Below are 25706 nucleotides of genomic sequence, written 5' to 3' on the forward strand. Positions count from 1 at the left end.
TCCTACATATTAGAGCTGCACATTTTGGCCACTTCTAGTTCTAAGAGAATCTGGGAGACCCTTTTAGGTTTCCAACCTCTAGAGCAGCTTTGTCCAATAAAACTTTCTGTGATGATAAAAATGTTCTATACCTGCTCTAATAGAATGGCTTCTAGCCACATGTGGTGACAACACTTGAAACCTGGCTAGTATGACGGAAAAGTTGAATTTATGATATTATATGACTTAAATTAATTTGAATTTAAATAGCCATATATCACTAGTGGCTACCATATTGGACAGTCACACTTTTTTGGAGACAGGATCTTGCTCTGTTGCCCAGACTGGAGTGTGATGGCATGATCGTGGCTCACTGCAGCCTTGACCTCCCTAGCCCAAGTGATTCTTCCACCTCAGCCTCCCAAGTAGCTGAGATTACAGGTGTGTGCCACCACACCTGGCTAATTAAAAAAAAAAATTGTAGAAATGCAGTCTCACATGTTGCCCAGGCTGGTCTCAAACTCCTGGGTTCAAGCAATCCTCCCACCTGAGCCACTGAAGTGCTGGGATTACAGGCATGAGCCACCATACCCAGCTACAACAGCCACACTTTTGAAATGAAGGAAGTACAGGAGAAAAAGGGTTAGAAAAGATGTTGGGTGAGCCAAGCCATGGTGCTTGTCCCAGGACTACTCTTAATTTCTTGCACTTCTCTTCTGTCTTGACTTCAGCAATAAAATACTTTGTCAGTTCTACTTCTTTGACACAACTTTCCTAGTACATAGCATCAAACATCTGGGCTCTCAAAACGGGCTGATCTGTTCCTTAATCCACCTCTTAAATATTAATGTTCCCCAGGTTTTCCTTGACCTTTTCACTTCACTTTTAACATCCTCGCTCTCTAGATGAGCTCACCAACTCCTTGCTTCACCCACTCTCTTAAGCTGATGACTTCCACATCTGTATATCTACTTCAGTGAACTCCAGCTCCATGCATTTGTCTCCCTACTTGTGTCTCCCTAGATATCTCACAGACACCTCAAGCTCAGCACATCTCAAGTTGTATAGATACCGATGGAACAAATATTTATTTAGCACCAGGTGAATGCCAGGCAGTGAGTTAGATGCAAGTAGGCTAGACATGAGCCCTTTGGGTATTTGCAGTTTAGCAGGTGCAATAGGGAGGTTTTCTCTTCTATACTGGCTTCAAACTGTCTTCTTCTGGTTCCATTCATTCTCACCCAAGTGCAGAGTTGGTTGTTGTTGTTGCTGTGTTTTTACTTTCACAATACCGTCCTTCTAGATCAGAGGTTCTCAACCTCTTTAGTCAAAAGCTCTTGACATTCCTAAAAATTATTCAGGACTGCAAAAAACTTCTTGGTGTTGACTTATAAATAAGATAGACATTTTTAAATATCCATTAATTTATTCAAATTCAATAATAAATTCATTACATTTTAACATTTACATTATTTACAAAATTTTAAAACGAAAATAACTTTATTTTCCAAAACCAAAGACTAGTTAGAAGAGTTGTACCATTTTACTTTTTTGTATATCTCCTTAGAGACTGGTTAATGGAAGTTAGCTGGATTGTTACATATTCTTCTGCATTTAATCTGTTGGGATATGACAAATATGTAGCCTCTATACACTCATATGAGAATGAGAATAAAAGGCAAAGAAAATCTTAACTCTTTAAGAAAATAGTTTGTGAAATTACTGTGAAGTTTGGGCTTCACGGAGCACCTGAAGGGTTTCCAGGAGTCCCCACATCGTATTTTGAGAACTGGTTGCTCTCCAGAACACCAGGGTCACTTTCTTATTTTAGGCTTGCAGATGACCTAGACTATTGTAAAGGTGGTTTGTCACATAGGGTGGTTTGGTTGGGCTGTGCCTACCTCATGTCATAGATGAATTCTCCCTTGCTGGTTGACCACGGGTAGGCTGCAGACAGCTGTCAAAGGAAGACCTGCAACAGATGGCTCCTGGTCACAGGAGTGTGCACTTGAATTGTAAGGGGTGGTCTTGGGCCACTGACACAAACTCGTGAACTGGTGACGATGATGCCTGCACATGCAGGAAGCTGAACACACTCCACGTCTTTGTTCCACCTCCTTGCTTTGTGGTCCCCCCAGTTCAAAAAGTCCACGCAAAGGTCCTCCCTCCTCATGCTTCCTCATTTCTCTTGTGGTCCTCAGGTATCTCCCCAGTCCTAGACTGAATCTCCTCTTACATTATTTTCTTTCCATTATAATGTTAATTTTTAAATATCACTTATTCCTTTTATTGGCTTTTGTTAATCAACATCTTGGTTTTCAAAACTTATTTCTGATGTGCAGTTTTAAGAATCTTATTTGGATATTAGAACTAAATATTGTTTTATTCTCCTTGCATTCCTGCTGCAACAATGCCAAATTCTCCCTGAACTGCCTCTAACTAAACAGGTAAGGGACACTTACATGGCAGGACAGAGGGAAAAAATTAAGTCAATTAACATTTCAACTGATTATCTGCCAAACAGGCAGTTGCAGACTTCATCCCCCTGTCCCCATAAACCTATTCCTCCTGGGTTCCCTAGTCTGATGGATGGCCCCAGTTTCTTTCCACCCAAACAGTGGCAACAAGGAGAATAGAAGTCAGATCTCCATTCATTCATTCATTCATCCATCCTCTCATTTAGCATTGGAATACTTACTATGTGCTGGGGATAGAGTGGGGATGAAGAAAAACACAGGCCTTGTTCTCATACAGCTTACCTTTTAGTGGAAGAGACAAACAATAAACAATTTCCATTATTAAAGATACTGTGAAGAAAAACAGATTATAAGGTCAGAGATGGCTGATGCCAGTGTTGGAATGTTCTCAGTACACCCTATAGCTCTCTGTAGCTCCTGGCACATTGCCTGGCACCAGCGGTCATATTTTAAATGAAAGTACAAGAAAAACAGATTAGCTCATACAAGTAAGGGTTAGTGAATGGGCCTCTGTGACTGAGCTGTGTTTACCCCTTCACTCCTGTACAAGCTGTTCTTTTCTGACTTCCCTTCCACAGAAAACCTCCAGGTTTCTAGAACGGGATTCCAACTTAATGGCCTATGTTATTGTAACCGAGCGAGTTATAGAGAGAACCCCACACTCTGAGACTAACTCAGGAGTCCTTTATTACCGGCGACCAAGAGACAGCTAGAGCTCGAAATTCTCTTGGCCCCGAAGAAGGGATTAGATTTCTTTTTATACCTTGGTCTAAGTAGGGGAGGGGGAGTCTAGCTGAAGCAATTTTTTTACAGAAGCAGAACAGGCAAGAAGTTAAAAGATAAATGGTTACAGAAACAGTTATAGGAAAATAAATAGTTCCAGGTGTAGGGACTTAAATTATCATGAAGTGATAAACGCAGGGGCTTTGGGTACCATCAACCGAGCGCATTCTCAGGAACTGCTGGTACAACTTGCCTCAGTATTTTATCAGAAAGCACATTCCTGGATGTGCCTGGAGTCAGCTTGCACCAGTTATGTCCTTAAGGGAGGGGGACAAGGGGCTGCAAGCAAAGAAACCAAAATGGCATCTGTCCGGCTCTCTCAGCTATGAGAGAGTCAGTCAGGTTAAAACAAGGTAGGGTATCACATTTCCCACTCGTGTTTTGGGGAATCAAATAATTGATTCCTCGGTTATAACAAGGGGGTTATATTGGATTCTAAGATACGTAAGTTTGGCAGAAGCTACGCATTGCTTTACAAAGTTAAGAAACCAATTTGATACACAAGGCCTGAAGACTAATCTTAACAAGAGGAGGAGAAGGGGTCCTGCCAATCCAGTAATTAGAGTAGTTAGCCAGGGATTCCAGCTAAATATGCTTTGGTACCAGGGGGTGTTACTTTCTCGTTCCTGCTGGCATCTATCTAGGTTTTCTCGAACTCTTTGAAGAGTATTTTTTATGACTCCAGACTGATTGGCATAGAAACAACAACCTTCTCCTAGAGCTGCGCATAAACCTCCTTGGGAGAGAAATAGCAGGTCTAAGCCTTGGCAGTTTTGAAGAACTACTTCAGCTAGAGACTCTACCTGGGTACGTAGTATATTTGTGGCTAACTGGAGATTGCTTAAATCAGCATCTACTTGTTGAGATAGGGATATTAGTCTAGTTTCTCGTTGAATCAGGGCAGTCGTGCCAAAAGCTGTTGACCCAGCTATACTAAGGCTGGCCAGAAGGGGTGCAAGGAGTGGGGCAGCTTGGCGAAACTGGGAATGCAATTCAGGGGGAGTGATGAGAAGTTGTCCTTCTGGTCCACTGTACATGTAGACCTGGGGGAGTACATGAACACATAGGAGAACACATAGGAGAGATCTAGGTTCAGGACCATTGATGCAGCAAATGAGGCCTGAAGTGCAGGCCAATCAGGTATTGTTGGGTGCCTGGTAGGAGACTGAGGCATTTAAGGAAGTAAGTAGAGACTGATTATAGGTAGCCTGAAAGGGAGAAGCAGATAAGTTATACTCTGTGCTAATTAGACAGGAGGCATTCCCTGACACGTCTCCTAGTGTAAGGGGACGGGGGCATGTATGACAAGAAAAAGAGTCAATTTTGAGCATGGCTTCTACTCCTAATCCAACATAATATGGGGGTTTAGCCTTTAGGCACAGCCAGCAATCTTGGGCTAGTTTAGGCTGGGTGAGATTAAGGAGGTGATGTACCCTGTCCAGAATGGACATCAGGCTGGGTTGGAGGTGTTGTCATTGCAGCTGGGACAGTTAAATCAACTCTATCTGAGTGTTTTTGGAACATAGGGTCACCTAAATCAGTTAAAGGTCCAATTGGCTTAGGAGGGCTCCATGGGACCAGGATTTTTTTCTGGATGGTGAACATAGTTCCAACATCAAATCTCGAAATATAAAACCTTAATCTCCATGACATGCCATAATACCATTGAGTTAAACTAGGATTACAGACAGTTATATTAAGAGGATTACAATTTCCTATAGTACATGGTTTAGGACGGGAAGCATGAGCTATGGAAAGGGTTGAGGATTGGGTTGATCCTCCAGAGTAAGTGACCAAGGTTATACAAATCCAGAGAGGGCAGAAAAACTGATAAGAATCTCAACAACTAGAGTCAGGGTGATTTCCAGGACAAAGGTAAAAGTCAATGCTCTGGAGCCCTTTTTCTGCACCCTTAGAACTTCCACATCCAGTCTGGCTTCCGGTGTGTCCGAACCCTGCAGCAAGGTCAACGTTCCCCGCTCCCATGATCAGCAGATTGCATTGCTCTTCGAGGGTACGGGCAGGTTCTGGGAACAAAGCATATAAATCAACTACAAAAGAGACTTCCTTGGAGGTTCCTGCCTTCTAGGTGGTGTTTGCAAACACGCGTCCTGTCGTGAAGGAAGTGAGGAAAAAAGAGCAGGAAGGGGCAGAGGACATAACAGGTAGAAACAGACAGAAGAGGTAAATAAAAAGAATTAATCTGATGACTTTATTCGACTTAGGAGCAGTTTTAAGGGGCCTGGCCCCGGCTTGGGGACCTGTGTTTCTTGCCGGGCTTTGTTGGCCTTTTTGATGCGAGAGTGATGAATCCAAGCCATAATGCCATCCACCCTCAGAGCCATCGGCATGGTGAGGATGACAGTATGAGGTCCTTTCCAGGCAGGAGTGAGTCCTTCTTTCTAGAACTTTTTAACATACACCAGGTCACCCAGCTGAAAAGAGTGGCAGGGCCCAGTCTGGTCAGGATCTGGGTTGGGGTGTGCTCCCTGGATAAGTGGCTGGATGATGTCTTGTACCTGTTGGAGAGACTGCAGGTACTGTAACAAGTTAGGTTGTGAGATTTCTGCTAAATGGGTATCTCTTAGCTTAGGCAAGATAGGCAGAGCCCTTCCGTACATGATTTCAAAAGGTGAAAACCCAGCTTGATAAGGGGTGCATTTTACTCTAAGAAGGGCTAAAGGAAGGAGCTTTACACAATTTTCACTGGTTTCTAGGATTAATTTTGTAAGAGTACTTTTTAGGGTGCGGTTCATGCGTTCTACTTGTCCAGAGCTCTGGGGTCGATAGGCACGATGGAGTTTCCATTGACTGTTTAATGCCTTGCTGACCAACTGAGCTATGGACAAGGTGACGTTTCGTCCATTATCAGACCTTATGGCAACAAGCAGTCTATGTTGAGGGATGATTTCATTGAGTAAAAGCTTAACTACCATAGTGGCAGTTTCGTTTTTGGTGGCAAATGCCTCAGTCCATCTGGAAAAGGTGTCTACTAGTACCAGGAGGTATTTATACCCTACCTGGTGTGTAAAGTCAATTTCCTACCTTTCTCCTGGTGAGCTTCCCCGGAGGCAGTGGCCTGGGCTGGGCTTAGTACCTTGCTTGGCATTTACCTGAGCACAAGTCATGCACCTGAGAGCTGCTTGGTTAGTTAAGTCCTGAAGGTGGGGGATCTTGAAATGGCTCCTTAGAAGCTGGGCCAGCTTTACTCCTCCCAAATGGGTGGTAGAATGCATTTGATTAAAGTTTCCCCGAGGGCTTGGGGCATGAAGATTCTGGAATCAGGAAGAGTTCACTAACCTTCCTGATTTTTACTGGCCTGAAGATCTAAAGCTTGTTTTTCTTCCTCTGGGGAGTATTCTGGGTGGTCTGGCAAGTCAGGTTGCGGAAAGGACACAGCGGGCAGCAGGGTTAAAGGTATGATCGGGAATGAGCTGCCTCTCCAGCTGCAGAGTCTGCTTTTTGGTTACCACGAGCAATGGCCGTGTCTTCTCTTTGATGTTCTTTGCAGTGAATTACAGCCACCTGTTGAGGGGGCCAAACAGCTTCAAACAGGCCCAAAATTTCTTTATTTGTGACAGCCTTTCCTGCTGAAGTGAGTAGCCCTCGCTCTTAATAGATGGCCCCGTGTACCTGTACAGTAGCAAAAGCATACCTACTGTCAGTGTAGATGTTAATACGTTTGTCCTTACCCCATCGGAGGGCCTGAGTGAGGGCAACCAATTCATCCCTCTGTGTCGAGGTACCTGCCGGCAGTGCCTGGGCCCACGGTACATCTGTCTCCGTAGTAACGGCTACACCAGCCTTTTGCATTCCCTGTTCAAGGAAGCTGCTACCATCTGTAAACACAGTGGTGTCTGCCTCCTTTAGAGGCACATCTTGGAGATCAGGTCAGCTAGCTTCCATAGTTTCTAACAGTTCTTGGCAGTCATGGACAGGTGTGGTAAAGTCTGGATCAGAGAGCAAGGTAGCTGGATTTAAACACCTTGTGGGAGAGAAAGTTAAATGAGGCTGATGTAACAGTAAACTCTGATACTGCAGGATGTGAGCATTCGACATCCATTTGCCAGAAGCACTTCATAGCAAAGTCTCTACGGCATGAGGAGCCATAAGGGTTAAATTCTGGCCTAGAGTCAGTTTATCAGCCTCCTGGATGAGGGTTGCTGTTGCCGCACGGCTCGAGACAACTTGGCCACCCGGAGGTCACAGGGTCCAGTCTCTTAGACAAATAGGCTACTGGGCATTGCCATGGCCCCAAAGTCTGAGTGAGTGCCCCTTTAGTGACTCCCTGGCTTTCATGAACAAAAAGGTGAAATGGTTTTGAGATATTTGGGAGGGCAAAAGCGGGGGCCTCAGTTAATGCCTTCTTCAGATTTTGAAAAGCCTGTTCTTCTTTGTCAGTCCAAATTAGCGGGCCATTCCCTCCAGTAGCAGTGTACAGGGGCTTGGCAATTTCCGCAAACCCCAATATCCATAGGCAACAGTATCCCACGGCCCCCAGGAATTTACGTACCTGTCTCTTAGTGGTGGAAGTGGGGATTTGCAGGATGGCTTCCTTTCAAGCATTGGTGAGTGCCCTTTTTCCCTCATTTATTTCATACTCCAGGTAGGAAATGCTGGGAAGACAAAACTGGGCCTTCTTGGCTGAGACCCAAATTCCTGAAGGAGGTAAAGTAGGTCCCTAGTATGTTGCAGGCAGCTGTCAGTAGTTTCAATAGCCAATAACAAACAGGTCGTCTACATACTGGAGAAGAGTGCAGTTTAGGTGACTGGCTCAGACGGTATAAGATCCTGTTGGAGGGCTTCCCCAAAAAGCGTGGGGGAATTTTTTAAACCCTGGGGTAATCGAGTCCAGGTTAATTGGGTTGTATCTCCTGAGCTAGGATCTGTCCATTCAAAAGCAAAGATATATTGGCTTTTGAGGGCCAAAAGAATAGCGAAGAAAGCATCCTTTAAGTCAAGGACAGTGTACACCGTATATTCTGGAGGGAGCAGGCTCAGTATTAGGGTTAGGCACAGTTGGATGGATGGTGACTGTCCACTTGTTAACTTCCTGCAAGTCCTATACAGGCTGGTAATCATTTGTTCTGGGCTTCTGGACCGGCAAAAATGGAATATTCCAGGCGGACTGACATGGTGTGAGTATACCAGCTTATAATAGTTGCTGAATATGGGGATTGATTCCCTCTCTAGCCTGCTGACTCATAGGATATTGTTTTACCTGAACCGGCAGGGTGGTGGCTAGCAGTTCTACAAGTACTGGCGGATGGTGCTTTGCCAGTCCTGGGGGGTTTGACTCGGCCCAGACTCGAAGAAAGAGAGTCTGTAAATCGAGTAGGAGAGAATTAGTTTTATTCTCTGGCGGTTGTGAGGGTGAAACTGAGAGATATTCCTCTGACAGAGGGTGGTTAGCAGGGACTGAGCAGTAGGGGGCGTTGTGTCCCCTAACATGAGGTGAGTTTGTTGGGCTGAGGAGAGATGGACGCCTATAGCTTATGAAGCAAGTCTCATCTGAGGAGGGGCAAGGGGCACTCTGGGACCATGAGGAAAGAGTGGGTTACTCTTTTCTGTCCCAAACTCACCTCTCGTGAGTGGGTGACAGGATATTCTTGAATAGCTCCAGTAGCCCTTTGCACAGCCACCTTTTTATTAGAGACACTGCCCAAGGGTGTCTGCAGTACTGAGTGATCCGCCCTGGTATCAATTAGGAAGCCTACAGGCTGGCCCCACACTGTGGAAGTCACCATGGGCTCCTGGGAGCCAAGTGAGAAGGAGCACTGGCCTGTCAATTATCAGATCCCTCCACTGCGGGGAAGGTGAGGATCATTTATTTTCTGGTTTCTCCTCTGGCTTTAATGGGCATTCCTTTTTCCAGTGTCCAATCTGCTTGCAATAAGTGCATTGGTTTCTTCGTAGGGGAGCCTGCTCACCTTTCTGGCATTCTTGGTGGGGACTCGGGGTCCCCTGGCCAGTGCTCTGTGATGGGGGTCCTACATTTTTGGCTCCTTGGACTGCAGCCACTAAGATTTTTGCCTGTCTTTTTGATGCTTTGTCTGCGGCCCTTTCAGCTCCCTGAGCTGCCTCAAATTCTCGATTGTCGAAAACTCTCTGGGCTATCTCTAAAAGCTGGCTGATGTTCATTCCAGCAAATTCCTCCAACTTTTGTAATTTTTTTCTAATATCAGGGGCTGCCTGAGCCACAAATGCCAAATTAATAGCACAGCTATTTTCAGGAGCCGCTGGGTCAAAAGGGGTATAAGTACGATAGGCCTCTTGGAGTTGTTCTAAAAACGCTCCTGGTAACTCAGCAGGCCCTTGGACAACTTCAGTGTTCTTAGACAGATTCATAGGTTTTTGAGTGGCTTCCTTGATACCCACAAGGAGATACCAGTGAAAATCATCCAAAGCTCTCTTCCCACCCCAGGGGTCTGGATCCCAATCAGCCCAATCCTCAAGGAGGTCTTGGGCTTCCTCCTCTGGTCTACCGGCTGATGTAAGGAAATACTTTCTGGCTTCTCTTTGGATATGGTCCCTCTCTTCAGAGGTGAGAAGGGTTAAAAGGAGTTGCTGACAGTCATCCCAGGTGGGCTGATGACTCCAGAGCACGGACTCCATCAGTGAGGTTAAGACCTGGGGCTTTTCAGAAAAGGGGGATTATGAGCCTTGCAGTTGTACAGGTCAGAAGTAGAGAAGGGGACATAAACTAAAAATGGAGCAGAGCGCTCACTGCCTGGAGGGATTTGGGCTGCTCTCAGAGGGAGAAGGGGGGCTGCCTCCTCTGGTTGAGGCTGTAATCAGGAGGATATAGGTGGAGAGGCCACAGGGGATGTAGTTGAGGAGACAAGGGAAGATTCTGGGGGAAGAGGAGGGTTATAGGGCAGCGGAAATGGGTGAAGGAAACTTTCCCCTTCTTCAGAAGGAGGTAGTACAGGAGGAGCCGAGGGAGCTGAGGGTTGGGGCAAAAGTCAGGTCTGGCTTAAAAGGACCTTGGAGGTAGGATCATGAATGGCGCATGAGTGGAACCATGGAGGAGAGCTCCGGACTAAATCTAGCCATTGATCAATGTAGGGAAATTGATTGGGATGACCGGGAGTTCCAGCAACGACCTGCCACACAGCCTGAACAGCTGTGAGGTTTTGTGACCCTTCTGGGAGCCACTTGGTTCTGAACTGTGACCATTCTACTTCACAGAGTGTCCGGAGTTTGCCTTTTTTAAGGCGGACCCCACAATCATCTGAGAAGCCTAGAGAGAAATTCTGCAACATACATTGGAGAGGGCTCCAATCTTTACGGGGCTAGGAAGAAGAGTTTCCAATTCTGGAGGCAATTAACAAGGTTTGAACAAAAATATTAAACCCAGCACGGACAGAGATATTCATGGCCTGGGGGGCTATAGTATCAGAAGAACAGAAGTATTATAGCTAGAAGAGGTAGGAAAACAACTATAGCCAATGCTTCTTGCCACGTAAGTCCTGTCTCCTCAAGCTTCGAGATCTAGGGAGAGGAAAAGAGGTGGGTCTGAGGGATCCTCAGCCAGTGGGACCTAAGTGATGTCCCCCTCCTTCTTGACTTATAACCCAAATATTTTTGGTGTCTCCATGACTTGAAGGCAAAAAGTTCAAACTCGGCCCTTTCCTTCAAGGGTTTAAGGAGGAAGAACAGAGCCAAGTCTTGGAGGCGCTGGACTTGCTGCAACACGGTAAAAAGAGATGTGTGGGGTAGGGGATGAGGATGAGGAGGAAAGGGGCCACTCAGCTCTTCCCAAAGGTTGGAGAGTAGCCATGGAGGGGTAAAATAAGAGTCCAGATGGAGTAGAGCAGTATGGGCATAGGTTTCTCTTCACGGTGCCTTATTTAAGGGCACGGGAAAAGTTACAGGATGACAGAAAAGGTGAGCAAGGAGGTCAGCAGGGTGGCTATTTTGAATCCACCACTGGTCTAAGGAGGAGGTGGACCAGTCACTGGGGGCGTGAGGTGTGGCAATCCAAATGCCAGCAATCTTTATGGTGCCAGAAATCCCTAACGGACGAATGTCTTCCACACCCTTCCCCATAACAACACCTGATTTGTTTCTGACAGAAAAGTCAGGACTGGGATGGCCAGCCCAACTGACTAATGAGGAATTTGACCTCCTGGGATAGAAAATCTGTATAAGGACCTTGAAGAAGTCCTTGCCCAGTCGTCTTGGGCAGTATCAACGACCTGACATACGAAATTTAGACAAACACCAAACAGGACAATAGACACTGTGGTATATAAACAAGTATGGCAATTTTTATAGACAGACGGGGGTGGGGGGGCGGTCCCGTGATGGGATAAGTCAGATGCCCGCCTGGCCGCTCCCCTCATGGGGACTTAGGCTCCTCTTGGCATTGGCAGGCCGGTATAAACCCCTGGCTCGGATCGAGCTATGCCCGATGCTGCCCTAAGCCTTATGAGGTTGCCACAGAACCACAGGTGAGGGCCCTCTCAAACTCCGTAGCTTTCACTGTGGAGCTACAAACTGGAAATTCAAGCACAAGCCCTTGAACTCCATTCACTCACTCACTCACTCGCTCACTCAGAGTTTATTACAGTTTTTATACCCATTCTAAAACAGAGTTCTCCTGGAGACCTGAATGAGAGGGAGAAGATATAGAGATAGAGAGAGACTAGACTTAACAGAGAATCCTGACAGAAACCAGGAATCTGTCCTACAGCATCCTGGCATGTGGACAGAGTCTGAGGGAGGACCCTCATCAGGGCCGTTTCCTTCCCAGAAAGACAGAGTCAGATCTGACTTACCTTCCCGGGACCAGAGACTGAGGACTCAGGAGTTGAATTTGGTTGGGCGTGCCAGCAGTTGATCCGTTCCCCTCTGGAAGATGGTGGCCTATGGGGCCCTGGAATGTCTTCAGGTGGCACCTTCCCTATAAGCCCGCCATCTGTCCGGGGGAGCCGGGAACGAGTTCGGCCCTCACCCAGTGGTAGATCTCGCTGGTGACTCCAAATGTTGTAACCGAGCGAGTTATAGAGAGAACACCACACTCTGAGTCTAATTCAGTAGTCCTTTATTGCCAGCGATCGAGAGACGGCTAGAGCTTGAAATTCTCTCTGCCCTGAAGAAGGGGCTAGATTTCTTTTTATACCTTGGTCTAAATAGGGGAGGAGGAGTCTAGCTGAAACAATTTTTTTTTTTTCAGGCAAAAAGTTAAAAGATAAATGGTTACAGAAACAGTTACAGGAACATAAACAGTTCCAGGTGTAGGGGCTTAAATTATCACAAAGAGATAAACGCAGGGGCTTTGGGTACCACCAACCGAGTGCATTCTCAGGAACTGCTGGTACAGCTTGCCTCAGTATCTTATCAGAAAGCGCATTGCTGGATGTGCCTGGAGTCAGCTTGCATCAGTTATGTCCTTAAGGGAGGGGGGCAAGGGGCTGCAAGCAAAGAAACCAAAATGGAATCTGTCTGGCTCTCTCAGCTAAAAGAGAGTCAGTCAGGTTAAAACAAGGTAGGATATCACAATGTAATTTTCAATATCATAAAAAAAGGAAGGGGTTCATTGTTTAGGGCTAACTTATAGGTCAGGAGTGGTGAAGATGTAAGACCTTGTTGAATTTTGGAAACTAATCTACCATCATTGTGGTGGTTAATTTTACGTGTCAACTTTACTAGGCAGAGGGTGCCCAGATATCTGGTTAAACATTACTTCTGGATGTGTCTGTGAGAGATTAGAACTTGAATTGGTGGGCTAAATAAAGCAGATGGCCCTCCCCAGTGTGGGTGGGCATGATCCACTGAGGGCCTCAATAGAAAGAACAAAAAGGCACAGGAAGGTTGAGTTCTTGCTCTGCCTGACTGCTTGAGTTGAGATATTGATCTTCTCCCTCCCTTGGCACTCCTGGTACTTGAACCTTCAGACTCAAACTGGAATCCACACCATTGGCTCCGTGGTTTTCTGGCCTTCAAACTATGCCACCAGCTTACCTGGGTCTCCAGTTTGCAGTTGGCAGATCGTGAGATTTAGCCTCCATAATTGCATGAACCAACTTCTTAAAATAAATTTCTCTTGGTGCATCTATATCTTCATCTAATCTTCTGTTTATTCTGTTTCTCTGGAGAACCTTGACTAATACAACCATCCTTATGAGATTTTTGAAAAGATGTGGAGATGTGGCCAAAGGTCACTGAAGGCTTCTGATCTCCCACATGGTTTCTGTGTAGGTGGAATAAAAAGAGAATCTAGAAGCGTTGGGAAGGTGGTGAAAGAGGAGTTTTGGTGTCATATGCTTTTCCTGGGAAAGCTGCTCTAGCCCCAAGGTTATGAGAGAAGTTACTGCCTCTGGGTGATAACAGCAGCTAAGGAGTGAAGCAGGCCCTTCCAATGTGTTGGCTGAGCCATGGCACCTTTGTGTGGAGCTGGCAATGTTTAGACCACATAGTAATGTCACCATTTCTGGGATAATTCTAGTAAATAAGAACAACCAGCAGGGCTGTCCAGCCACAATGACTGGGCACAAGCTGGACTTGGAAGATGTCAGGGACCCAGCAATAATGGGACTAAAGAATCCCCAGAAAACTTTCCTCTGGAGGAGAAACTATAATGCATCTTTACAGGATCATTTCTCGACGCTGTAACTCCTAATGTAACTTTTCCTAATATTAGGAAGTGTGTGATCTTGGGCATGGGGAGTCATCTCTCTGAGCCTCAGTTTCTGCTATCTGCAAAATGGGCATAGCTATCCTTAGGTGGCCATGAGGAATAAATGGGATAGCAATGCCAAGGAACCAAACACAATGCAAGGTGCACAGTAAGATTCTCAACAAATGTTGGTTCTTTTCAGTTTCCCTTGTGTCTGCAGGCAGATGAACTCCATGCCAATTTCACTCAGCTATTGCAATGGATACAGCAACCATGCTTTTAAGATCTTGAAGTTAGAAGACCAAAGAGCCCTGAAGATCTCCCAGCTTCCCAGAGAGAGGGGGCAATGTTTTTAGTGGGCCAGCAGGGTGATGTGCATGAATGCTGGTTGGGCTGGTGCCAGGCCTAAAGGGGTTGGCCTGGGAGGGTTCCGTTGTTGTGGGGCTTGGGGGTGAGTGGTTCTGTCCAACTGGGAGTAAAGTAGAAGAGGGGGCAAGGAAGAACCCAAGTGAAAAGGATGGGAGGAAGTCCCACTCCTCCTGGAAGCACGTTTGTAGCTGCTTGGTCTGGCCAGGGGCAGCTGGAGGGAGGGCAGTTCAGTCAGTTTGACATTAATTCACATCTACCAGGCCTATTGGAAGGGAACATCTATTGAGACCAAATTGTCCTGGTCTCAATCACAGAAATTTAGTTTGCCCACACTAGAAAGAAAAGCAATGAACATTTTGGATTATCCCCAGGAAGATTGTCTGTGATTTGCAATAACATCATAAGGAAAATAATTTAAAAATACGGGCCCAATATGTTCTTTATTTGGCTCCCCCATGAGTCCTCAAACAGAAGCACCCCTGGGTGGAGTCAAGAGAGGAAACAAAGGAAATGAGGTTTGGGGTTTGTAGAAATGCCTAATGTTGGCCTGCTCCAGTGCCTGGAGGGCACTGCAGAATCACTGGTGCTGCTGTTAAATCTAGTGCAGATGACAAGTTATGAGAAAGCATATTTATGTTTCCTTATCTGTTACAGTGATTGTTGGGGAAACCAGCCCCACACCACCTTGCGGGTACCCCGAGTCCAACGGAGAAAAAGGAGTTAGAAAGAGACAGAATAAGTGTTTAAAAGGCGGGTCCAGGGGACGGGAGTGGTAGTGTTGGAGGCTTGCTCACAGCCCAGAGCTCTCGGGCTCTGCCTAATTTATTGGTTTACAAGCTCTTTGTTCTTAGGGCAGATGGGAGGGGTAGGAAGGGATGAGGAAAATGATTAATCAGTGAAGGAGAACTCGTGAGTCATTCAATAAGATGTACAGCAGTGGTGGTTTCTGTGAATTTCCTTGAGCAAAGGCGTGTGTCTAAACTACTTAAGATCTTTAACTTATCGGGACTGAAACAGGTGGGAGCAGGTTTCAGGAGGAGCCAAGATGTTTGATTATGCCCCACTGCTTCAAGGGAGTGTTATCTCCTTGAGCAACTTGTGGAATGCCACTGAATGGTTATGCTCCCAGGGCATAAAAACATGAAGGCAATAAGGAGACTTTTCTCTGTAGAGGCCGCCCATGGCTCCCCATGGGTGTCTCACACAGGGGAGACCAACTCAACTGGCACCCCAGAAACTCTTTCCCACAGTGGTCAGAGTAGCTGCCCAAAAGTTACTGTGGATGGAGGGGCCAGTTGCCACCCACTCTCCTGATGGAAGTACTGAGTACATTGGCCTGAGACTGGAGTCCACTCCAATAGCCCACTGTCCAGCCCCTGGCCTTACCAATGCTCAGGACAGATTAGAAATGGACCAGAAGTCAACAGCACCCTCCTTTCCTCAACTTGCCCCTTGGGTGGGCATTAGCTCATCCAGAGAATTTGATTTGGCAGATACCATGCTTCTTTTATATCATTTCTTTGCCACCTAATTTGGACTTATTATTGTAGAAATATAAGAAAATATAAATAAGTAAAAGAAGAAAAAAAGAAATTATATTTCAAAGATAACCAGTTAAGCTTTGGTCTTTTTTTTATAGACATTTAAATTAAGGAGTGCTAAAAAAAAAAAAAAAATACATAGAAGCACACAGACACTTTTTTTTCCTTACAAAACCAGATGGTGGGAGAAATGGAGCTCTGCAGGGCATTTAAGTCTGATCTTCCTGTCACTTTATTGTAGAGTAGCCTCCACTGCAGGGACAGAATTCAGCCTGGCATGAATTCTGGCACAGAATTCATGCCAGTGAACCCTGCCCCTCACAGAATACAATTCTGGTCACTCTGGGTGACAGAAGGGGATTTGCAGCCAGTTTCAGCTGCAGAAGGGGTTACTAGCCATGTATAGAACTTTTTTACGTCCAAGAAGTTATGATTTTTAGAATAACCCTAAACAGGCAGGGCGTGGTGGCTCACACCTGTAATCCCAGCATTTTGGGAGGCCAAGGTTGGTGGATCACCTGAAGTCAGGCGTTCGAGACCAGCCTGGCCAACATGGTGAAACCCCATCTCTACTGAAAGTACAAAAATTAGCTGGGCATGGTGGTGCAAGTTTATAATCCCAGCTACTTGGGAGGCCGAGGCAGAAGAATCACTTGAACCTGGGAGGTGGAGGTTACAGTGAGCCGAGATCATGCCAGTGCACTCCAGTCTGGGTGACAGAGCAAGACTCCAAAAAAAAAAAAAAAAAAAGAATAACCCTAAATACAATCCTAATGTTATGCACCTTCCTGTCACCTTTAATCTTGGTGTGCACTTAACACCCCTGAACAGGTTTGATGAGTTCCGTAGAACCATACTAAAAGACTTTACAATTTGAGAAGGGAACATAAAGCAAAATGTAATCTCATTTATCAAAGTAATACATATTAATTGTGAAAAAATAATTCAGAAATACAGATGGTAAAAGCACTCATTCTACTTTTGCATTTAAACAGTTCTTTGTTGTTTTGGGTTTTCCTAGTATGTTTCTAAGGGGTGTGGGTTGGTCTCACACTCGTCTATATCGTTTTGTAGACTAATTTGCCTTATATATTTTAAAGCTGTGCTGATAGGTTCAGGGTGTATGTAAGTTTATGACAAATCATTCAATAGTTACTGAACATTTACTGTACACCAGGCACTGTCCAGGGTTCTGAAAAAGAGTCACGAACAGGATACACCAGGATAGAAGCGCCATCTAGTGGACATAAAACAAGTAACTATACTTGTTTTATTCAAAATTTAGGCGGGTGTGGTGGCTCATGCCTGTAATCCCAGCTACCTGGGAGGCTACTTGGGAGGCAGAAGAATTGCTTCCGGGAACGCGGGAAGCAGAGGTTGCAGTGAGCTGAGATCGCACCACTGCCCTACAGCGTAGGCGACAGAGCGAGACTCTGTCTCAAAAAAACAAAAAAGAAATAAATTGTACTATTTGAAGGAGAATCCTTAGTGTTCCCCCTGACCCCCATTTGCTCTCACTGTCTCTGAGACAGGGTCTCACTCTGTCACCCAGGCTGGAGTACAGTGGTGCAATCATCACTTACTGCATCCTCTACCTCCTGGGCTCAAGCCATCTTCCCTCCTCAGCTTTCTGAGTAGCTAGGACTATAGGCGTGTGCCATCATGTCCAGCTGATTTTTGTATTTTTTTTTTGTAGAGACAGGGGTCTCACTATGTTGCCCAGACTGGTCTCAAACTTCTGGCCTCAAGTAATCTTCCCGCCTCAGTCTCCTAAAGTGCTGGGATTACAGGCATTAGCCACCGTGCCCAGCCTCTCAGTTCTGTTTTCATCATAATTCAACATTTCACAGATTAATGTTAGTAGTCTATGTCATCAGATGATTATTTATAAAGGTAACAAATAGGTTGGAAGATAATTACAGTAATTCTTAAGCTTCTATATTAACAAGTATTGAAAATTTTCACCCTCCTCTCTTAGAGAGTGCCATTTAAACTAAAAATTGAATTTTAAAGGACTGCTATACCCCTGAAGGTGTGAAAGAGGAGCATTATATGCAGAGGGAAAAGTTGCTGCAAAGGCTCAAGATGTAACTGATTGGGCTGATCAGGTGACAGAAGGGAGGCCACTGTGCCTGGATGACAGTCACAATGTCAGAGGTGCAGTCAGAGTTGGGCAGAGGCCTGCCTGCTGAAGACCATGTTGGCCAGGTTAACCAATTTGAAGTTGCTGGGGGGAGATTAATTTCAGTGTCAGGAGGCCAATTAGGGCAGCATTGCAGGAGTACATTTGAGAAAAGATGGTGGCCGGGACCAGGGGTGAGGTGCTGTGGAGATGGAAAGAAATGGGTGGATTTACAATGTATTTTGGAAGAAAAATAAACTGGACTTGCTAATGTTTTAGATGTGAGAGGGTGGAGAATTAAGAGCAACTTCTAGACTGGGTACGGTGGTTCTGGCCTATAATCCCAGCACTTTGGGAGGCCGAGGCAGGTGGATCACTTGAGGTCAGGAGACCAGCCTGGCCAACATGGTGAAACCTCATCTCTACTAAAAATACAAAATTAGCCAGGCATGGTGGTGCATGTCTGTAATCTCAGTTACTTGGGAGGCTGAGGCAGGAGAATCGCTTGAACTCAGGAGGCAGAGGAGGTTGCAGTGAGCCAAGATTGTGCCATTGCACTCCAGCCTGGGCAATAAGAGTGAAACTCCAACTCAAAAAAAAAAAAAAAAAAAGTAACTTCTAGGTTTCCTGACATGGATATTGTTCAACAACTTAGGGATTGATTGTTCATTTTTTATCAATAAGAAATATTCCATTCTATGGCCATTAAAGGCTTAGCCTTAGAGCCTGTTTTGTTTCTACACAGCTTTTTCTCTTGTTAGAACTTGCTTGGTATACCCTTTTCCTTTCCTTTCTTTTCAACCTTTTCTATTGTTTGGTTTTATTATAGGTAAGTCTCTTGTAAAAAGTCTCCCCCCTTCTTTTCTGTCTCCCTACTTCCTTTTAATAAGGAACATAACATGTTTGCATACATTGTGATTAAGGATAGACTCGGACTCTGTAAGACTATATTAGTGTCTTTTATGTCCCATGCTTTCTCTCCTATATTCCTCCTTGTCTGCTCTTTGGTGCAGTAAAAATTGAGTGGAAAAATCAGGAACAGGGAGACTTAGTAGGCTTATACCCGTAGGCACACTGGTTCTTTCTAGAGTCTCCTTCATCTTTTCTGGGCCCACCTCACATGCAGAGGGTTCTGGTTTAGGACACAGAGATAGCTCCCTCTTCATGGCCTCTAGCCTCTCCCCATTGAAAGCATTGTTTCTCATTCTTTCAAAGACTGTATTCCTTTTGAATTTTTTTTTTTTTTTTTTTTCCCCTGAGACAGAGTCTCACTCTGCCTCCCAGGCTGGAGTACAGTGGTGCAATCTAGGCTCGCTGCAACCTCCGCCTCCCAGGTTCAAGTGATTCTCCTGCCTCAGCCTCCCGAATAGCTAATTTTTGTATTTTTAGTAGAGGCGGGGTTTCACCATGTTGGCCATGCTTGTCTCAAATTCTTGTGTTCAGGTGATCCACCTGCCTCGGCCTCCCAAAGTGCTGGGATTACAGGCATGAGCCACCACGCCTGGCCTTGAATGTTCTTATTTCCATCCCTTGCCCCAATTTAATTATTGGGCCTCCCAGTCCAACAGAGAATCACTCCTCTTGTCCTGTATTAGAAACGGAATATTCTGACCAAGGATCCAGGAAGATTGACTCCTGCTCTGCCAGTCCCACTTCTTCCGTGCTGAATTCCCAAAGGAGATCCATGCAAAGAACAGTAGCCTGTTAGGAAATGGAACTTACCAACTGTGTCTCATCGTTAACAGTTGTCACCTGTTTCCCTAATTCAGGCCCTCTGCTGAAGATCAGTTTAATGACATGGCTCTCGGATGACCATACTTTATTGTCCAAACTGGGAAACTCTGTAGAATAAAAATGAGTGAAAGGGTCTGTCATTAATAATCATACCAAGAAACCATGAAGGTCAGTGTAGGCTGTCCTGCTTTTTCAATCAGACTCAAGTAAGACTTCTACTGCCCTCTGGAGGCTGCAACCAAATCTCAGGCTTTTACCCTCTGCCGTGTCCCATAGTAGAAGAACAAAGTCACACAAAGAGAGGGCAACAGGGGTCCCAGCTTTAAAACCAACATTTATCATGTCTACTAAATAAGGTTGGCCTGGTGACGTCTGGGACTCTGACTCATCCAATTAGCAACGGCCCCTCTTTTGCTGGGGAACTTTAGAAAGGGGGTGGGAAGGGCAGTTGTCAAAGTAAGCTTTCTCATCAGGAAGATAAAACAGAGTTTTCCTCCCCGTACAGTTCTCTACTGTGAGAGTTCCTATCTTGGCTTTCCCTCATCACTTGCTAGCCTTCCCTTGTTTGCTACCCAAGAGTTCGATTCCTTGTAGTTGGTTTGCTGACCCCATCTCCTTGGTGTGCTCTCAAGACAGATTCCATTCATTCCATCTTCTCTGCACAGAGTCTCAGAATGGTCTCTGACTTACTCTCTCAAAGGGCTCCACTAGTGTTCTAGTCACTTTACTATATGTCTCTGGTGTTTGCCTTTTCTATTATTGGCAGTGGGTTAGGACAGAACTCAGAGCAAGACGTTGATTCTGGTTCAGAATATGATGATAAATTCACTGACATTAATATCTGGGGAAAAACAGATGTTTGAATCTGGAGCAGCCTGTGAAATGAAAAACCACTTAGAAAAGATACGGGAAAATCCTTCAGAAAAGAACATAAGTAGCAAGAGATCTCATATGAAAACAACTAAGGATTAAAAACAAAAATCCTCCACAAGTTAGGGAGGCCAGAAATATAACAGATTTGGACAAAGATTCAGTTCCAGCTCCAACTTAATTAAACATCACAAGGTTTCCACAGAACAGAAAGCCATAAATATGATGAATGTGGTAGAGTTCCCTCTGTATTCAGCTTTTCATCATCGAGAGAGAATTCAGTGGGGTAAGGTTCTGTCAATGTGAGTGTGGAAAGGCCTTCACTCTCAGCTCTATCCCTTATGGCCCACCAAAGGAGACATTCTGGGGTTAGACTCCCCAGGAAGATTTGCCCAGCTGTGGAAAATCTTTCAGCCAGATTTCAGATCTTAGGCAACATCAGCAAGTGCACACTGAAGAAAAATCCTATGTATGTAACGAGCATGGGAAAGTTTCAACCTGGAGCTCAGCCCTTGCTGCCCATCGAAGAGTCTACATCAGGGAGTGTTCAATAGGGCAAGGGGCCTCATGGTGCAACTCAGGGCAGGGCTGGAGAAGCCCTTTGAGGGGCATTGACTATGGGAAAGGCTGAAGTGGGCACCAGAGGCTGTGCCTGCATCAGCGACCACACCGGAGAGAAACATGTGAATGTGGGGCGTGTGGGAAAACCTCAGCTGGAGCAGAAACCTGACAAGGAATCCACACTGGGAGAAACCCTAAGGAAGCAGTGGGTTATGGCTTTGCCACCCTCCCTGCAGGCTTCTCCCTACTGTGGCTTCTGTGATGTGAGAGGAGACCTCTGACCCAGAGAAAAGCTTTCCCACAGTCACTGCACTGAGTGCTTCTTCCCAGGGGGATTTGCTGGTGGGCACCAAGAGCAGAACTCAGAATGAATGAACATTTTCCCACCTTCACTACACACATAGAATTTCACTCCAGTGCATGATTTCTGACCTTTCCTAAGGCCTGAAATCCACTCTAAAGACCTCCTATAACCAGAACAGGTATAGCCTCCTCTGAGTGACTGCATTGTTGGGTGAGCAGCAGGGGTGGAGTGGAGGGAGAAGGCTTACCCGCACTCACTGCAGGTTCTCCCCAGTGTGGAGTTTCTGATGCTGACCGAGGCTTGAAATTTGACTGAGAGCTTTCTTATGCTCCTCACCTACACAGAGTTCTCTGTGGTATGGATTTCCCGATACCTCAGGATAGATGAGCAATGAACAAAGGCCAAGGTCTTGAGGTATCTGCAGACACCAGAATTGCTCTGCTGCCTAGAGATAGTTCTAGGTGAGCGTACTTGAAATCTGACCAGAAATGCCTACTTGGAAATGACTTGCCAATGCTTTGGCGGTTTTCCTTTCTTTTTTGTCAAAAGGTTATTTGGTCTCCTCACTATAAAAACTGGTTCAAGAGTTATGCTGGCTGGAAGAAACAAAGCATTTTGATCACATATAAGATGGTATAGCTCTTTCTCACTTTCTCATTAAGCAGTTGCTTAAATGCTAACAATAAAAAGGCTTTCAGAGTTGACCGTGGATACAATAATATGACCTTCTCTTTTTCTTTAAATTTTTTTGTAAAGACAGGGTCCTACTATGTCACCCAGGCTGGTTTCCGACTCCTGAGTTCAAGAGCTCCTCCTGCCTCAGCCTCTGAGTAGCTTCTGAGTGCTAGCTGACTACAGTGGCACCACAGAGCCCAGCACAATAATAACTTTTTAAAAATAGTTTGGGCCAGGCGCAGTGGCTCACACCTTAATCCCAGCACTTTGGGACGCCGAGATGGGCAGATCACCTGAGGTTAGAAGTTCGAGACCAGCCTGGTCAACATGGTGAAACTCCATCTCTACTAAAAATACAAAACTTAGGCGGGCATGGTGGCAGGTGCCTGTAATCCCAGCTACTAGGGAGGCTGAGACAGGGGAATTGCTTGAACTCGGGTCGGGAGGTGGAGGTTGCAGTGAGCCGAGATTGCACGACTGCACTCCAGCCTGGGTGACAAGAGTGAAACTCCGCCTCAGAGAAAAAAAAAAAAAAAAAAGCTTGCCCACTCCAAACTTTAGGCTCAATGGCATTTCTCTGTCACAAACAAGAAACTTCAGAACTCTGAAGCATGACACCAAAGCCTCTCCCTGCTCTGGTTCACACCCTCTTTTCTGGCCTCCTATCCCCAATGTCCCTCACCTTGTTCTCAAGGCAAACCTATCCACAGGAGATGAAATCTCACCAGAAGTTCCTGCTGGAACCGCCAATCATGCCTCTGTCACCCATGCTTAACCAACTGAGAGGAAAGCAGCACCACTCTTTCTCTACCTTGGGCTACGTTTATAGGGTCCAGTCTTTTCACATCCCCTGGTTCCCACTAACAATCCTTTTTTTTTTTTTTTGAGATAGGGTCTCACTCTGTTGCCCAGGCTGGAGTGCGGTGGTACAATCGCAGCTCACTGCAGCCTTGACCTACTGGGCCCAAGCGATCCTCCCAGCTTAGCCCCTCCAGTAGTTGGGACTACAGGCATGTGCCCCTATGCCTGGCTAATTTTTGTATTTTATGTAGAGATGAGGTTTCGCCATGTTGCCCAGGCTGGTCTTGAACTCCTGAGCTCAAGTGATCCACCCACCTTGGCCTTCCAAAGTGCTGGGATTATAGGTGTGAGCCACTGTGCCCTGTCTGGTTCTTAACAATCTTTAATGTCGATGGGAGAAAGAAGAGATTTGGTCCTCGTTTCTCCAAGCGTGGCCCTCAGACTAACAGCTCTCCACCACCTGGGAGCTTGTTAGAAATACAGGCTTGTTGTGACACACTGAGGATGAAAAATAAAATTTTAAAAAGATAATAACACTAATAATAAGATGTAATGCAGGCTCTCAGGCCCTACCCTAGTCCCACAGTATCAGAATCTTCTTTTTAACAGGCTTGCCAGGTGATTTGTATGTACCTTCAAGTCTGAGAGGCACTGGTCTGGATGGAAACTTTTATTTACAATTTCTACTCCATCTCTAGGATCCCTGATAGTCTCAAGGAGGAGAGACTGAGAAGCAAACGGCACATAACGGGGTTAACGTCATCTCCTTGACAGCAACTAGCAGGTCATGCTGGAAGCTGTGGGCTCTAAAATCCCAAGGCAGAGGAGAAGGAAGCTGAAACCAGTGGAACCATTGGCCAGCCTCGGGGCCAAAGATAACTGGGGGTGGAGCAGTTTTTTGTATGGCCCCACCCTCCAGTCAGGCAGAGGCCAACCTTGTAACCTTGTTGGTACAAACTAAAGAAGAGGCTTCTACTACTTTTTTCATAAGAAATCAGTTGGAAACCTTTCCACGCGGTCAAAACAAATTTAGAGCAGTGCTTCTCAACTTTAATGCATGGAAGGACCACTTGGGGAGCTTTGCAAAAACCCAGTGCCTAAGCACCACCTACAAGATTCCGATTTAATCGGTTTGAAATGGGGTAGAGAATTGCATTTAAAAAAATCTCTCCATGTCTGCAGCCCAGGCATGGCCAGTGTGGGCAGAGCACCCCAGCCCTGGGAGCGCCCCGGTGGAGCGGGCTGCTTGACAGAGGAGTCAGCTGGGCCTGTGGTGGTGGGTGAGGGGCCAGGCTGGAGCTGTGGTGGTAGAGCTGCGGGGTCCTTCATGAAGAGAGATTTGGGGGCACTTCTATCTCCTCTGCACAGTTGATAGTTTGGGTAGTGAAGACATGGCTGACAGTGTCGAAACCTTTCTCCAGGACCTTCTTCCCAGGGGAGTCAAAGACTCCATCTGGGGTATTTGTACCATCTCCAGCTAGATGCTCCAATCCAGCAAAAGAGAAGAGCAGCGTGGAAGAAGGGCAAGCAGTGTCCTGGCACAGAGAATACCCCAGAATATAGAGTGGGAGCAAGAGAATGAGCCAGCAAGTGTGGTAGAATTTTCCAGTGTTGCATTTGGGATGATGGAGTGCTCTGGTTCAGTCTACTGTTGCTTTATCGAGTGTTTATTCCTGGGCTTCAGTGAGTAACAGAGTGAATTACTTATGATCCATCACTGTGTGGAGATGCTTGCTCATGGCTGGAATTTTTCCTCATATAAATTTCCAGGGCTTTTTGGGTGCTCCCCTTGTTGATGCCTAGCAAAGTTGTGAATGCCATTTGATTCCAAGATACAGCTGACCTGGCATTTGAAGCATCAGGGAGGAAGCCTCACCCATTCCCTAGTGTCCACAAAATAACTGCTGCCATGCTCTCCACTCTTTTGCTGCAGGCTCTTTCCCCCGTTCAGGGAATGTCTGTGAGTCTCTTTCCCACCCATCTTGTTGGTCAGCTGGTTACTCTCCAGCGTTTTTCTCTTCTTGACTCACTCTACTGCTTCAAATATGGTTGGTTCAATAAAGGAATTGAAACGTACCAGCGGTTGTCTAACTTAGAGAGGAACTCGCTTTACTACTTTGGGTTTGGTTTGCCCTTGGCTTTTCTCACAGCAATGCAGTCATCATATATTATCCATGACTGTCTTTTCTCTATCCTCTTTCCTTTGTTCATTATCAGTGCAATAAGGCAAAGATCCCCAGCAAAACATACCTCTTCGAGTTGCATCTCTCCTCCTTGGTGGTCTTCTTAAGCAACAGACTCTTCCACAAGACAGTCTCACCTGCAGTCTGTCTTGAGCAGCTCAACCTCTGCAGAGAAGTTCCCTTCACCACATATATCTCCACCTAAACTGAAGGCTACTGCAGGCCTGAGTCACCTGCCATTGAGGGGATGGGTGGGATTGGAAGGAGGCTGTGGCAGCTTTTTTCCCAGTTCACCTCCCCCTGCCAAGGAAGGCACGATTCATTCTGCCAAGGGCCCTCTGCATAACCCCTCTCTGAGGCACTGGAATCTTTTATCTCTGGTGCACATAAGGCAGAATCTTCCTGACACCAGTGTGTGGATTTTTAACACCACTGAGAGTTGAAAGGACCACCGTTTTTTTAGTGTGTTTTTTTTTCTCTTTTTTCTACAGTTATTTTTTTAGCATTTGCCAGTCCCTATGACTGGACGGATTTGAATATTTTGTTTTTCTCCCTGTGCCATTTACCTTCCCACCTTTCCTTCCTGCCTTCTACCACCCTTGGGTGAATGAAATTTGTAATTCCAGCTGTTGCATTTTGTGGATTTGTTATCTTTGTTGTTTTTCTGTGAAGCACAAACATTG

General features: G+C 45.8%; 1 long non-coding RNA gene and 1 pseudogene across 1 annotated transcript in view; one reads left to right on the forward strand and one right to left on the reverse strand.

Moving 5' to 3' along the window:
• Positions 1–19635: 19635 nt before the first annotated feature.
• Positions 19636–25706, reverse strand: part of LOC103227494 (uncharacterized) — a 57725-nt gene continuing 51654 nt past the window's right edge. The window contains exon 3 of the long non-coding RNA XR_495181.3: positions 19636–19736. This is a non-coding gene — a long non-coding RNA (uncharacterized lncRNA). The remainder of the gene's footprint in view (positions 19737–25706) is intronic.
• On the forward strand, positions 24232–25130 carry LOC119625902 (etoposide-induced protein 2.4-like; annotated as a pseudogene).

Source organism: Chlorocebus sabaeus, chromosome 22 (assembly GCF_047675955.1).
Source record: "Chlorocebus sabaeus isolate Y175 chromosome 22, mChlSab1.0.hap1, whole genome shotgun sequence".
NCBI lineage: Eukaryota > Metazoa > Chordata > Mammalia > Primates > Cercopithecidae > Chlorocebus > Chlorocebus sabaeus.